This window comes from Bos taurus, chromosome 2, assembly GCF_002263795.3.
Source record: "Bos taurus isolate L1 Dominette 01449 registration number 42190680 breed Hereford chromosome 2, ARS-UCD2.0, whole genome shotgun sequence".
NCBI lineage: Eukaryota > Metazoa > Chordata > Mammalia > Artiodactyla > Bovidae > Bos > Bos taurus.
Window position 1 is genome coordinate 94,628,711 of NC_037329.1, and position 12,216 is coordinate 94,640,926.

Below are 12,216 nucleotides of genomic sequence, written 5' to 3' on the forward strand. Positions count from 1 at the left end.
TTTTGGGGGCTCCAAAATCGCTGCAGATGGTGATTGCAGCCGTGAAATTAAAATTAAAATGTTAATGTATAGCATATTGATTCAGTATTTTTGCAGATTATATTTCATTATAGGTTGTTAATGAGTATAATTCTCTGTGCTACATGGTATATCCCTGCAGCCTATTTTATTATATAGAAGTTTGTATTTGTTAATCCCATACACCTAATTTATTCCTCCCCATTTTCCTCTCCACTTTGGTAACCATAAGCTTTTTTGGAAAAAATATATGAGTCTGTTTCTCTTTGATACATATATTTGTATTATTTTTTAAATTCCACATATATGATATCATATAATATTTGTTGTTTCAGGCTCCATTTATTTCTCCTCCAATATTTATGATTTCTTTCCTTCTACTAACTTTGGGTTTTATCTGTTCTTTTTTTTCCTAGTTCTTTTAGGTTTAAAGTTGTTTATTTGGTGGGAGTCTTCTCAGCCCAGGTGGGGGGCATGTTTCTCCCTCACCTGGCCATCCCGTGCCTGCTCTGCAGGACTCAGCCCATATACTTTTAAATCTAGATCTTTTTTTATTTCTCCCAGTTACCTTTTAATTTTCAAAACTTTGGTGTGGTGTATGAATCTTTTTTTTTTCCAATTTTGAAATTTAAGTAGAAGATCCTGAGGATAAAGAGGGGTGAATTCATTGCCACACTTGAAGTGGCAGCGTCCTTTTTTTTTCTTTACAATTTGTTTGAAAAAAAGTTATGTTTATAACAATATATAAATTATATATTAAAATTCAAACACATAGCATTGGGATTCTGGAAGAGTTAGAATCCCACGGATGGAGGAGCCTGGTGGGCTGTAGTCCATGGGGTCGCTAGGAGTCGGATACGACTGAGTGACTTCGCTTTCACTTTTCACTTTCATCCATTGGAGAAGGAAATGGCAACCCACTCCAGTGTTCTTGCCTGGAGAGTCCCAGGGACGGGGGAGCCTGATGGGCTGCCGTCTATGGGGTCACACAGAGTCGGACACGACTGAAGCGACTTAGCAGCAGCAGCAATCTCTTGTCACTTTCCGAGCAATTTTTGATTTGTTATTATGAATAAGAGGTTCTTTTCCTTCCTTGAATTTTGTTACAAAGTCCTCTCTAATAACTTGCCATTGAAGGATCCTGTGAGTGTGTGTGTGTGCATGCACGTGTGTGTGTTCATATGTATGTTTTTTCTTAACTAGGAGTGGTAGGAGAGAGGGCAAACCTCATATGGGAGAAGACTGTGACATAGGTTAAATCTATTGTAATCAATAATCAATGAATGTTGAAGGAGCATTGTTTTCCTCAGCAGCTAAGTGCCTGTTCTGCATTCTGACCAGAAGCTTCTGGGAACGCTAGTGTTTGGGTAGTAGTTTCCTTTAGGCTAGTTATTTGGCACCACAGGACACTTGCACCTCTTACAGCTACAATGCGATGAGGGAAAGAGCTGTGGCTATCAAAATACTTATCTCTAGGATATCAACTATCTAGAAGTCATTTGTCAGATTTACTTATGGATGTTCAAGTCAGAGATGTTGAGTAATTTTCTTTACAAAAAACAAAAGTGAAAGCAAAACTTTTAGAAATTTAAGATAAGAGAAAAATAAATTTCCTTGTTTGTTGTAGAAAAACTTGAAGCTATGGATAAAGTTAAAATCATCCAGAAATAACAGTTTTGGTATTTTGGTGTATATTTTTCCAGATACATTTTAATGAGATGATTCTGTAAATAGTGTATGGAGGATTGTTTTTTGACTAGTTTTCTCACCACTAAATACATTGTAATCATCTTTTCTTGACACAGTTTTGAATAAGGTACTTTTTTTTTTTTTAGGCCTCGATGGGCAGCATGCAGGAGCTTAGTCCCCTGACAGGGATTGAACCTGTGCCCTTACATTAGAAGCGTGGAGTTTTAACCACTAGACCACCAGGGAAGTCCCTGAACAACATTTTCTAATGGTCTTGCTGTACTCCATTGCATACATGGTCACATGTTTATTTAAATAATTCTAGATATATTAGATGGTTTTCAGTTTATTTTTTGCAAGTATGTAAAAACTCTGCAACTACTATTCCTGTGGATAAAGCTTTTGAATATTCATGATTATTTTCTTGAGATAAATTCCTAGAAATACAACTGTTGGAACACAGCCTACGTGCATATTTAATAAGTGCTTTTCCTAATGTAGACAAACTGGTTTTATAATTAGTTGCTCTACCAAAAAGTGCAGCAGAGATTTAACATGGCTTTTTCTTAAATTGTTCCATAATAAAAAGCTGAGGCTAATTTTTGTGCTATCATGTTGTGAAAGGCAATTCTATTGAGGATAAAAGAGCAATATAGTACAGATAGGCTTATTTCTGGCAGTCTGTCTATTTTACTGTCTCTCTAACCCCATAGAATATAAGTTCCATGAAAAGAAGGAATTTTTTTCTGGTTTCTTTAATACTGTATTTTCAATGCCTGTATCTAACACAGAGTAGGCATTCAATAAATGTTGAAAAAATAAATTAATAACTCTGGACTTTTTGGGCTTCCCTGATAGCTCAGTTAGTACAGAATCTGCCTGCAATGCAGGAGACCCCAGTTGAATTCCTGGATTGAGAAGATCCACTGGAGAAGGGATAGGCTACCCACGCCAGTATTCCTGGGCTTCCCTTGTGGCTCAGCTGGTAAAGAATCTGCCTGCAATGTGAGAGACGTCGGTTCGATCCCTGGGTTGGGAAGATCCCCTGGAGAAGGGAAAGGCTACCCACTCCAGTATTCTGGCCTGGAGAATTCCATGGATTGTATAGTCCATGGGGTCACAAAAGTCAGACATGACTGAGTGACTTTCACTCACTGGACTTTTTATAGGTACATATTGAAGTCATTGCTGCTGCTGCTAAATCAATTCAGTCGTGTCCGACTCTGTGCGACCCCATAGACGGCAACCCACCAGGCTCTGCGGTCCCTGGGATTCTCCAGGCAAGGACACTGGAGTGGGCTGCCATTTCCTTCTCCAATGCATGAAAGTGAAAAGTGAAAGTGAAGTTGCTCAGTGGTGCCCGACTCTTAGCGACCCCATGGACTGCAGCCTACCAGGCTCCTCCATCCGTGGGATTTTCCAGGCAAGAGTACTGGAGTGGGGTGCCATTGTCTTCTTGATTGAGTCATTAACAAGTGCTTAAACTGCATGGGTGTTAAGTAGAGGCCCATTGGCAGGGTAATATTGAGGTAGGAAATGTAAATTATTTAATTGATAAGAAAAATTTAATTATTGCATATATTCCAAGAAAAAACATGAATAGAGTTAGAAATGAAACTAGAGACTTATTGTGAAACATTCCTGTCAAATAAAAATGCCTGTAAAATAGGGAGGGAGCAAGAGTAGGCAGAAAAGTTCTTCAGATGTAGTACATGTCTGATAGCTATGAAAGGAGAAGGGGAAAAGAAAGAGGGTTGGGTGGGGAGAGTCACAGACTTGTACAGTCTGATAAAGTCTTGGCCAGCCAGAAGGGAGCTCCAGTGACCCATAGAAGAGTTCCACATTGGGTGGCAATGGCTCGGTGGTTGGCTGAGGGTTGTCTGAGAGACTCATGGGCTCAGCTCAAATACTTAGTGGATCCTGAAGATTCTGCAGCTAGAGATGATAAGTTAACTGCACTCCTGGTTGCTGACCAGTGAATTCCTCTTAGAGCCAGGAGGTGTATCTCCTTGGTTACCACAGTCCTTACCTTGAGCTGTGCAAATCTTCCTCTTCATGCACATTTTTGAGAACACCTTCATCAAGGTTTGTTATGGACTATTGCCTTTACGCTTACACCTTCATAAGCCATGTCACTGCTGTTTCAGACTCATTGCTGTTTGGATGGTACTGTGTGTGTTATGACCAGTGAATCCCATGGTCATGAGCTCATTACTGTACTTCCTTTGCTGTGAGGTAGGTTGGATGCTATGTTGTGTGTGGTTTTATGGTTGCAGATTGGTCCCTCTAAGCCCTCAGATCAGGGATGTTGGCAGGAAAAGTGGAGGCAGAAAAGACATTCCCTTTACTTGAAACAAGTATCTGTTCTTGAGAGAACGAATCACTGGCTTTTTGAGGACATAGCGGGTCCAGAGTAGTCAACTGGCCACCAAGTGGTTGTTAATAGTTGGTTTCATTAAGAAATAGTGCCCAATCATGGGTTCAACATTGGTCTCTATTGTTGGCAGTTTAGACATTCAGAGATAGCAGAACCTCAATTGGCCTTGGTAAGTAAAAGTTCTTGCTCTTGGGACCATGGGCAGGCTCTGTCCCTGACATGGTGGTTACTCTATTTGTATGTCCATCTTTCCTGTTCTCAAGTGATCAATGATGAAAGCTATCTAATGTCACCATTTTATCTATGCTGTTGTTTATTGCCTCCATGCTTTCTGGTGGACCTTAACATTTGACATAAAAGTTTTTACACTTTGTACCCATCACCATCTGTCCATCCACTTGCCTCTTCTCCAGAACTCTTTACTCCAGTCACTCAGAATTTTCCTCTTAACCCCTTGACCAGCCTATCAGGCCATTCTTTTTTTTTTTTTTTTAATTTATTTGGCTGTGCCAGACTTTCACTGTGACATGCAAACTCTTATTTTTGGCATGTGAGATCTATTTCCCTGACTAGGGATGGAGCCTAAGCCCCCTGCACTGGGAGCTTGGAGTCTTAGCCATTGGATTACCACCGAAGTCCCTATCAGGCCATTCTTTACTGCTTATGATTTTGTATGTATTCTCACCTTGGACCATTTCTCCTTCCACACAAGTGAGTGATCAGGTGTGCCAGGTGAGGCTCCTGTCATTGTAAAGATTTTTTTTCTCACCACTGTCTTTCAAAGTCACCCCTGGATGGGATGTAATGCAGCTTCCATTTATGTTCAGCTTTCACCAATATTCAGAGCCAATCCATCTATGAACCTAGCTCAGGTTTTCTCCTCGTGATTCAGCTGTTCATGTGGGACCCTCCACATCACCATGACGTGTAAGCTAAAGGAGGAACATTGGTGCAACCAAGGAAGGCAAATCGGAGTCTGGACTACTTCCCCGTGCAGCTCACACATGCTTTCTTGTCTTGCATAAGCTTGATCTCAGGCCTATCTTTTCAATCTTCTGCTCTTGCTGGGCAGTTATGTGCCTGGTCTTTACCATTTCAGGGACCCATTATTGCCACTGCTGTTTCTGAGCCTTTCTGCCTGGCTCTCCTACTGCATTTCCTTTTTTTTAATTTCTTTTTCTTAGGTCTTATGGCTTAATTTCTACATTATTATGCAAGTCCAACCAAGTCAATTTTTTTACATACATTAAAAACTTTACCTTTATGCACCCCACCAAGAAGATATCTAACAGTGAATCACAGACATGGGGCTCAGATTCAAGACAGAAGAAGCTAAGTCACAATATTGAAGAGAAACAGAGGGTCAGAGGAATCTAGGAAAGGTCAGAATCCAAAGGCAAGCAAGCAGTCGACTATAAATCAGGGAGCACTGTTACCTCTGTAAGCGCCCCAGCACTCAGAGATCAGAAATACGTCAGGGGGCTCCTGTGTAGGGTCAGAAGGTTTAATTAAAATCCTGGCTCAGTTAGGTATACCTACATAGCTAGAGGCAAGTAATTAAATCTTTCTCAGGCTCATATTTCTCATATTAAATAGGGATAATAGCACACCTTTGCAGGTCTTTGTGAAGATTAAGTGAGTAAATGAGTTCTAAGTGCTCCCTACTGCATTTCTGACGGCCCTTGTGAATAGTGTGTCCTCCCGGTTCTCCTGTGGAATATTATTCTCTGGTTGTCTTCTGGCCCCACACATATATTCATTCCAGCATGTTCAATTCCCTGAGGCTTTAAATGAATTTTACCACTGCTTTTCAGGGCAACTCATGCATTTAAATTTACTTAGGATGGCTCATTGCTTTCTCCAGGTGTTTAAAGTCACCCTACCAGTGAGTTTCTATCATCTCTTTGGGTCCTTGCCAGGGTGCTAAATCTTGTGTTCTGAGACAGTGTCTCTTAAGTCAGTAAACTCTTGCTTGTACGGGAATTGATCAAGCACACTCAAAAATCCAGCCCTTTGACTTCTACCTGTATATCTTAGCTAATCCTTGCTGGTCCTTTAGGTTATGATCTCTTCTTCCCTTATTATTTCCAACATGTTTCCAGGGATTTCACCCTAGTTATTGATCAGACAGCTGAGGAGGTGGAAACAGCTTCTGAGATGGGGTGTTGGTTGACACGCAAAGGGAGACATCTCCATAGTGTCTTTCTCATAGAGGAGGTGCTCACTCAGAAGGGAGCCTCATGGAGGAAATGGTAAGTCTTCATAGGGAGGGATAGGTAGTCTGTGAAGGCTTAGTCTACAGAGCCAAAGTCTTATGGGAGAATTCATTTTTATCCCATATTTTAAAGTCCTGTATTTTCTAGCCAGAGCCCTGATCTTAGTAAAACAGACTTGCCTTGGCTGAGTATTCAATAGTCTTTGAAGACTGGCTATCCTAAATTGGCTCCACAGCTGTGTCTGTTCTCTAATTGTGGGAGATACATCTCTTTGGAAGCTGTTTTTTGTGTCACCTGCTTAGCTTTAAAATAGTGGCTTCAGTTTCTCATTGCCCCTTTATATCCTACAATAATAACCAGCCAGTTCCATTGTCCTTGTGTGTATGGTTCACCCACAAATGCCTGAATTAATGCACTGGCCAGAGAAGTCTCCTGCATCAGAACACTCTCCTGGGTCACCACCAGTAAAAGTTTAGTGAATAGCGCCACCTTTTGCTGGGAACTATCCCTGCCACTGGGACGTAGGGTCCTCATTGGCAGCTGGGCAGTGAGTAACCTAATCCTGAAAGTCCCTTTTGCTATCCACTGTTTTGGACCACTCTCAGGATCAACTGACTGAGTTTGAATCCTCTGGGAAAAAGATGTCAAGTCCAAGTTGGTAGTGAAAGTGATGGGAGTGACTGTGAGATATAAACAGAAATAGAAACAGGCAGGTAAAAAGAGGGAGATGAATTAAGTAGGAAAGGGCTAACCCTCAATGGAGGGCTCTGGCATAAGGACTGTGGACCGAGGGGTCCCATGTTGGGAGGTGACCAGTCCCTTGCATACCTGCCATGTGCGGTCATTGGCTTGGGGTTGCCAGGCAGAGTGTGGGAAATCCTGAAGATGTTGTAGTTCGAGGCTGTCAGCTAACTTGAGCTGAGCTTGAGCTGACTGACAAATCCATATGGCACACATCTACAGCTGCCATATTACATCAGTTATTTATATATAAACCCAGGTGTGGTAGATTGATAATAACTCACAAGTGTCCTTATTAGGAAAGAGGAAGATCACACACACACATACGGTAAAGTGACATGAAGAGAGAGTCAGAGTTTGGAGTAATATGACCAAGGAACACCAGCAGCCATCAAGACTAGAAGAGACAAAGATGAATTCTCCCCAGAAATCCCGGAGGGACCACAGCCCTACTGACACCTTGATTTCAGACTTTGGGCCCCGAGAATTGTGAGAATAAATTTCTGATGCTTTAAGTTGCAATTCTGTGGTTGTTACAGAAGCTCTAGGAGACTAATGCACCAGGTTCATAATTTCTTTTTTAATGTAATTTTTAGTTGAGATTTAATTCACATGCCATAAAATTTCCCTTTTAGAAATATATAATTCAGCGATTTTCTAGTATAATCACAAAGTTGTACAACCTTTATCACTCTCTAATTTTAGAACATTTTCACCATCCCCAAAAGAAACACATACTTGTTAGCAGCAATTTCCCAATTTCCTTTACCCCATTCCTTAGCAGTCACTCATCTATTTTATGAATCTAATAGATTTGCTTGTTCTGAACCTTTCATACAGATGGAATCTTGCAATGTGTGGCCTCTGGCTTCTTTTGATCTGGCTTCTTTTGTTTGGCATCATGTTTTCAAGATTCATCCTTATTGTTGCAATCATCAGTACTTCATTCCTTTTTATGGCCAAATAACATATCTCTTTCAGGACTCAATCTGTGGCTTTGGTTGAATTATGAAAAAAAATGGCCTTAAATAGATGTCAAGTGGAATAAACAAGAAGTATATTAAAAGTCTTGTCAGGTAATTGTGGACATTTGTCTTTGAAATTACATTGAAACTTGACAAGCGGTAGTTTCTCAAAGAATAGTTGCAATGTGAAATCTAAAATCATACCAGTGATCATTTTATACTTTGTTACTTTAAGGTCCCTTGGTTTGTTTTGCATTTTGAATGAATCTTTAACCCTTGCATGATTTTGTAACTTACTATGCATTGATCATTTGGGAAAATGCCATTTCACTGAGATATGCAGATCTTCTAAATGCTGACACATATTATACAATATCAAAAAATTATTTATATTACTGCTAATTGTATCAGAAAGTTCTTAAAGTATTGGCAAACTGTTAAGTTCACAGTGTTGGATACAGTTTTCTAAAATTCTAATTTTCAAGTGAAAAAGCTTGCATTTTATCATTGGTAACAATACTGTCAGTTGTTTTCCTTAAAGTTAAAGGTTCATTTTGTTTATTTTCAATAAAGTGTCTGCCAAACATACAAATCTGAATAAGCATACCTTGCTCTTTTTTGTTTTTTCAAGAAAAATGAGGTTACAGGAAAAAGTCTAGTTCACAAATCAACTGTGCAAATTCTCTTCCTGGAGACTTTAGTTTTAGTTTAGTGCACAATAGTTCTTTTTAATTTTATTTGATCTATTTTTTATTGAGTTATGGTTGGTTTACAATATTACATAAGTTTCAGGTGTAATACTCAGGAGATTTTTGCGTACTTACCATTTCATTTTATGGAATATTTAAAAGACATGTACCTAACCACCCAGGTAGACTATAACTAATAAATTTTACTGATTCATCAAGGGCATTCTTAAATGAACCTGTTCTTCCCCTCAGTAAGCACATTTTGGTAAAGACTATAATAACCATTGGTACAGCACCACTATTTTATTATGTACTTACGTTCCAGCACTTTCAATCACTATCGTTTTGTTCTATCAATAGAAATGTTAACTTGATGAGGCAAGCCCCTCAAATGATGTCTTAGTAATATTGCAAAATTAATTTTTTATCTTATGATCCCCTGAAAGGGTAGGCTTCCCTGGTGGCTCAGATGGTAAAGAATCTGCCCGAAATGTGGGAGACCTGGGTTCAGTCCTTGAATTGGAAAGATCCCCTGGAGAAGGAATGGCTACCTACCCCAGTATTCTGGCCTGGAGAATTTCATGGGCAGAGGAGCCTGGCAGGCTACAGTCCATGGGATTGCGAAGAGTTGGACATGACTGAGTGACTTTCACTTTCCTGGAAGAGTATCCCTGATCCCCAGCAGTCCATGGGTCATGCTGTGAGAACAGCTGACTTAGATCATCTTGAGTTCTGAGTGCAATGCTGCTAGGAGCTTTAAGCACCCCATTATCTCAGCTAAGAAGCCTTGATTAGCAGTGAAAATAGATGCGAAACAAAGAAGCTTTGACTTGTTTAATCTACCAACTGTTTATCATCTGGCTTGTTTGCTTATTTATTTATATCACTTGGCTCATATGATTTTTATTATAAACTATAGCAGTGTACTCATCAATGCAATTTTATAAATATTTATATGGTATTAAATAGGTTGATGAGATAAAATAACCTTTCAGCTTGACAAATGAAGCTGTTCAGTTTCTATAGAGCTCTAAGTCCTCCAAAGATAAAAGTCACTTATAAGAGCAAAGAACAGGGACAGAAATCGATTCTGGTATCTCATGTGGGCAAAATCAATTTTCATGTTTCAAAATTATCGTTACACCAGAATCTAAAAGATGTCATTTTCAATATGAATTCTGTTTCTGTGAGTTGTTCAAAATGGATACCATTTACTGGTTAGTAATTTCACAGAACAAGGAAGTTTCTGTATTTTTTTTTTTTTTTTTTTAGCATATGTTTCAATTCAGGTCAGTTTCAGGGTAAAGCATCAACAAGATCAAAAAGCAGTTATGTGGGCAGAAGTTATACTATAAACGTTTTTATTATGGTCATGAAGATATACAAAAGGAGAATTTCAGGGTGTCTTCAAGTGCTACGAAAGGGCTTGCTTTATTTTAGTAGTAGCCAGTTAGAAAAAACTAGAAATCTATAGATAATGATACTTTAAGGGAACTAAGATGTGATATGCAGTTGCCTTGAGAAGAGAAATCAGAAGATTTGACTAAATATCTGCTAGGATTTCTTCTAGATAAAGTGCTCCTTGTCAGGAACTTGTTTGAAATAGTAACCCTAAAAATAGTGATACAGCTCATTGTTTCAGACAACACTTATTTATTATGTTTTTTTAAATGGGCTTACTATATTACAGGCACAATGCATTTGATCTGATAGAAAATTATGAATGTGTGTCAAATCTGAGTGTTGGAGTAAGCCATAAGTTTGACAGTAGTTCAGTAATATAGAGATATGATACAGGAAAGGGGAAGCATGCTGCAAGCTCGAATGCCCACTTAGTCTTCCACTCCCTATTTATCTACTTTCACTCTGAGTAACTTGCACTTATACTCTTTTAGTCTTCCACCCTCTGAGTAGATCCCAGGTGTTACACATCTCCTTCCATCCCACTTCACTCATTTATCCAACAAATATTTATTAGTCACTGCTTGTGTGCCAGGTGCTCTGCTAAGCACTAAGGATGCAGCCATGAACAAGGCACATGGGCCCATGTGGCACTTAAAGTCTATTTGGAGACAAAATTAGACACACAGTTGGATAACTAACAAGCACAGTTGTGATAAGCAAGAGAACTGACCTAGACATGTGATTTGGGACTTACTTACCCTCTGTCTTGTGTACAGTCAGGCAGCCAGAATCACCAGGATGATGATCAATTGTGCAAATCCAAGGACCGAGGGGTATATGGAGCCATGTTATGGTGACCAGATTTGCCTGGGACTTGACATTTCTGGCACATGGGTCTGTTAGTGTAAACCCAGGTAAACCACGATCATCCCAAGCTATCCCTATCCTGGGACATTTTCTATCAAGTGGAAGGTCAGAGGCTCCTTTGGAATTGATGGACCTTAAAGACAGTGCCTGTAGTGACACAGAATTTCCCCTTCTTGCCATTTAAAGTGGGGGGAGTGGGTGGGATGCAAAGGGTTAGACTGGAAAATGTATAAGCTTGGTCACAGCAGGTGAGTCCCAAGGGCAGGTCTCCTCTGCCAGTGCAGAACATTGTTTAGTGTGACACTGGAAATTTCCAGTAGTTCCAAGCTCAGTAAATATTCTTCAGTTACAGAGGTAAGTGTGCTTAAGTGATTTTACTATGGTTACAGAGCTAGTTGATAGAATAGGTGATGCAAGTCTGGTTTCCATGGAAACAGACTCTGAGATGATGATTCAGTTGCCAATGATTTATTAGAGCTTGCTCTTGGGAGCAAGGAAAGCAGGACTGGGGAGAGATAGGTTGAATTGTGATGTGTTTAGCCAGGAAACTCTAAAGTGGGGATGGGCCTTCAGAGATGTGTGGGTTGAGGCAAGAGGTCTGGGTCCATGGGTCATTGTATGTAGACTGACCCTGGGAAGGAGCATAACCTTTTGACTGAGAGTACTTTCTTTCATTCAGCTGGGGCAGTGAGTACTTAGTTCTAAACACTAGATTGAGTGGCACATATTCTAGATACCAGGTCTTTGAGTTTCTGTTCAATGTTTCCATGATACCATGTGTCAGCACTTAATCAAGAATCGCCTGTTTCTTTCGACTGTTGACTTAGGAGGTAATAAAAAAAATTTCCTGTCTTCAGAAAGAAGCTGATTGATATGTAAAATCATAAAGTTGTTAATAATGAATGAATCTGTAGATGCAAATGGGATACAATTACTGTATTGTGCTTTCAGTGAAAAGACAGTGATTATTTCAGGTGGAAGCTGACTTTTAAAATATAAACTGTGATATACTCATGAACAAATAATCAGAATTTTTTTTACAATTCCAGCATCTACCGAAACAACATGTGAGGTGACATTTTCCTACCAGCTTAGAAAGTATTCTGTGGACATCTAAGAAATTTCAACAGTAAGTTAACAGAAGAAATTGGGGAAATGTGTCTAAAAACTTAATTTTCTTTAAAGATTTTTTTTTTGATGTGAGAAATTTTTAAAGTCTACTGAATTTGTCACAATACTGCTTCTGTTTT

The 12,216-nt window shown here is 39.5% G+C and overlaps 2 long non-coding RNA genes across 2 annotated transcripts in view; one reads left to right on the forward strand and one right to left on the reverse strand.

Moving 5' to 3' along the window:
• LOC132343216 (uncharacterized) overlaps positions 1 to 11,307 on the reverse strand; it is a 38,005-nt gene extending 26,698 nt beyond the window's left edge. Inside the window, exon 1 of the long non-coding RNA XR_009491931.1 lies at positions 10,858 to 11,307. This is a non-coding gene — a long non-coding RNA (uncharacterized lncRNA). The remainder of the gene's footprint in view (positions 1 to 10,857) is intronic.
• A 111-nt stretch (positions 11,308 to 11,418) lies between these two features.
• The window catches only part of LOC112442953 (uncharacterized), a 44,049-nt gene continuing 43,251 nt past the window's right edge, over positions 11,419 to 12,216 (forward strand). Inside the window, exons 1-2 of the long non-coding RNA XR_003031181.2 lie at positions 11,419 to 11,796; positions 12,016 to 12,095. This is a non-coding gene — a long non-coding RNA (uncharacterized lncRNA). The remainder of the gene's footprint in view (positions 11,797 to 12,015; positions 12,096 to 12,216) is intronic.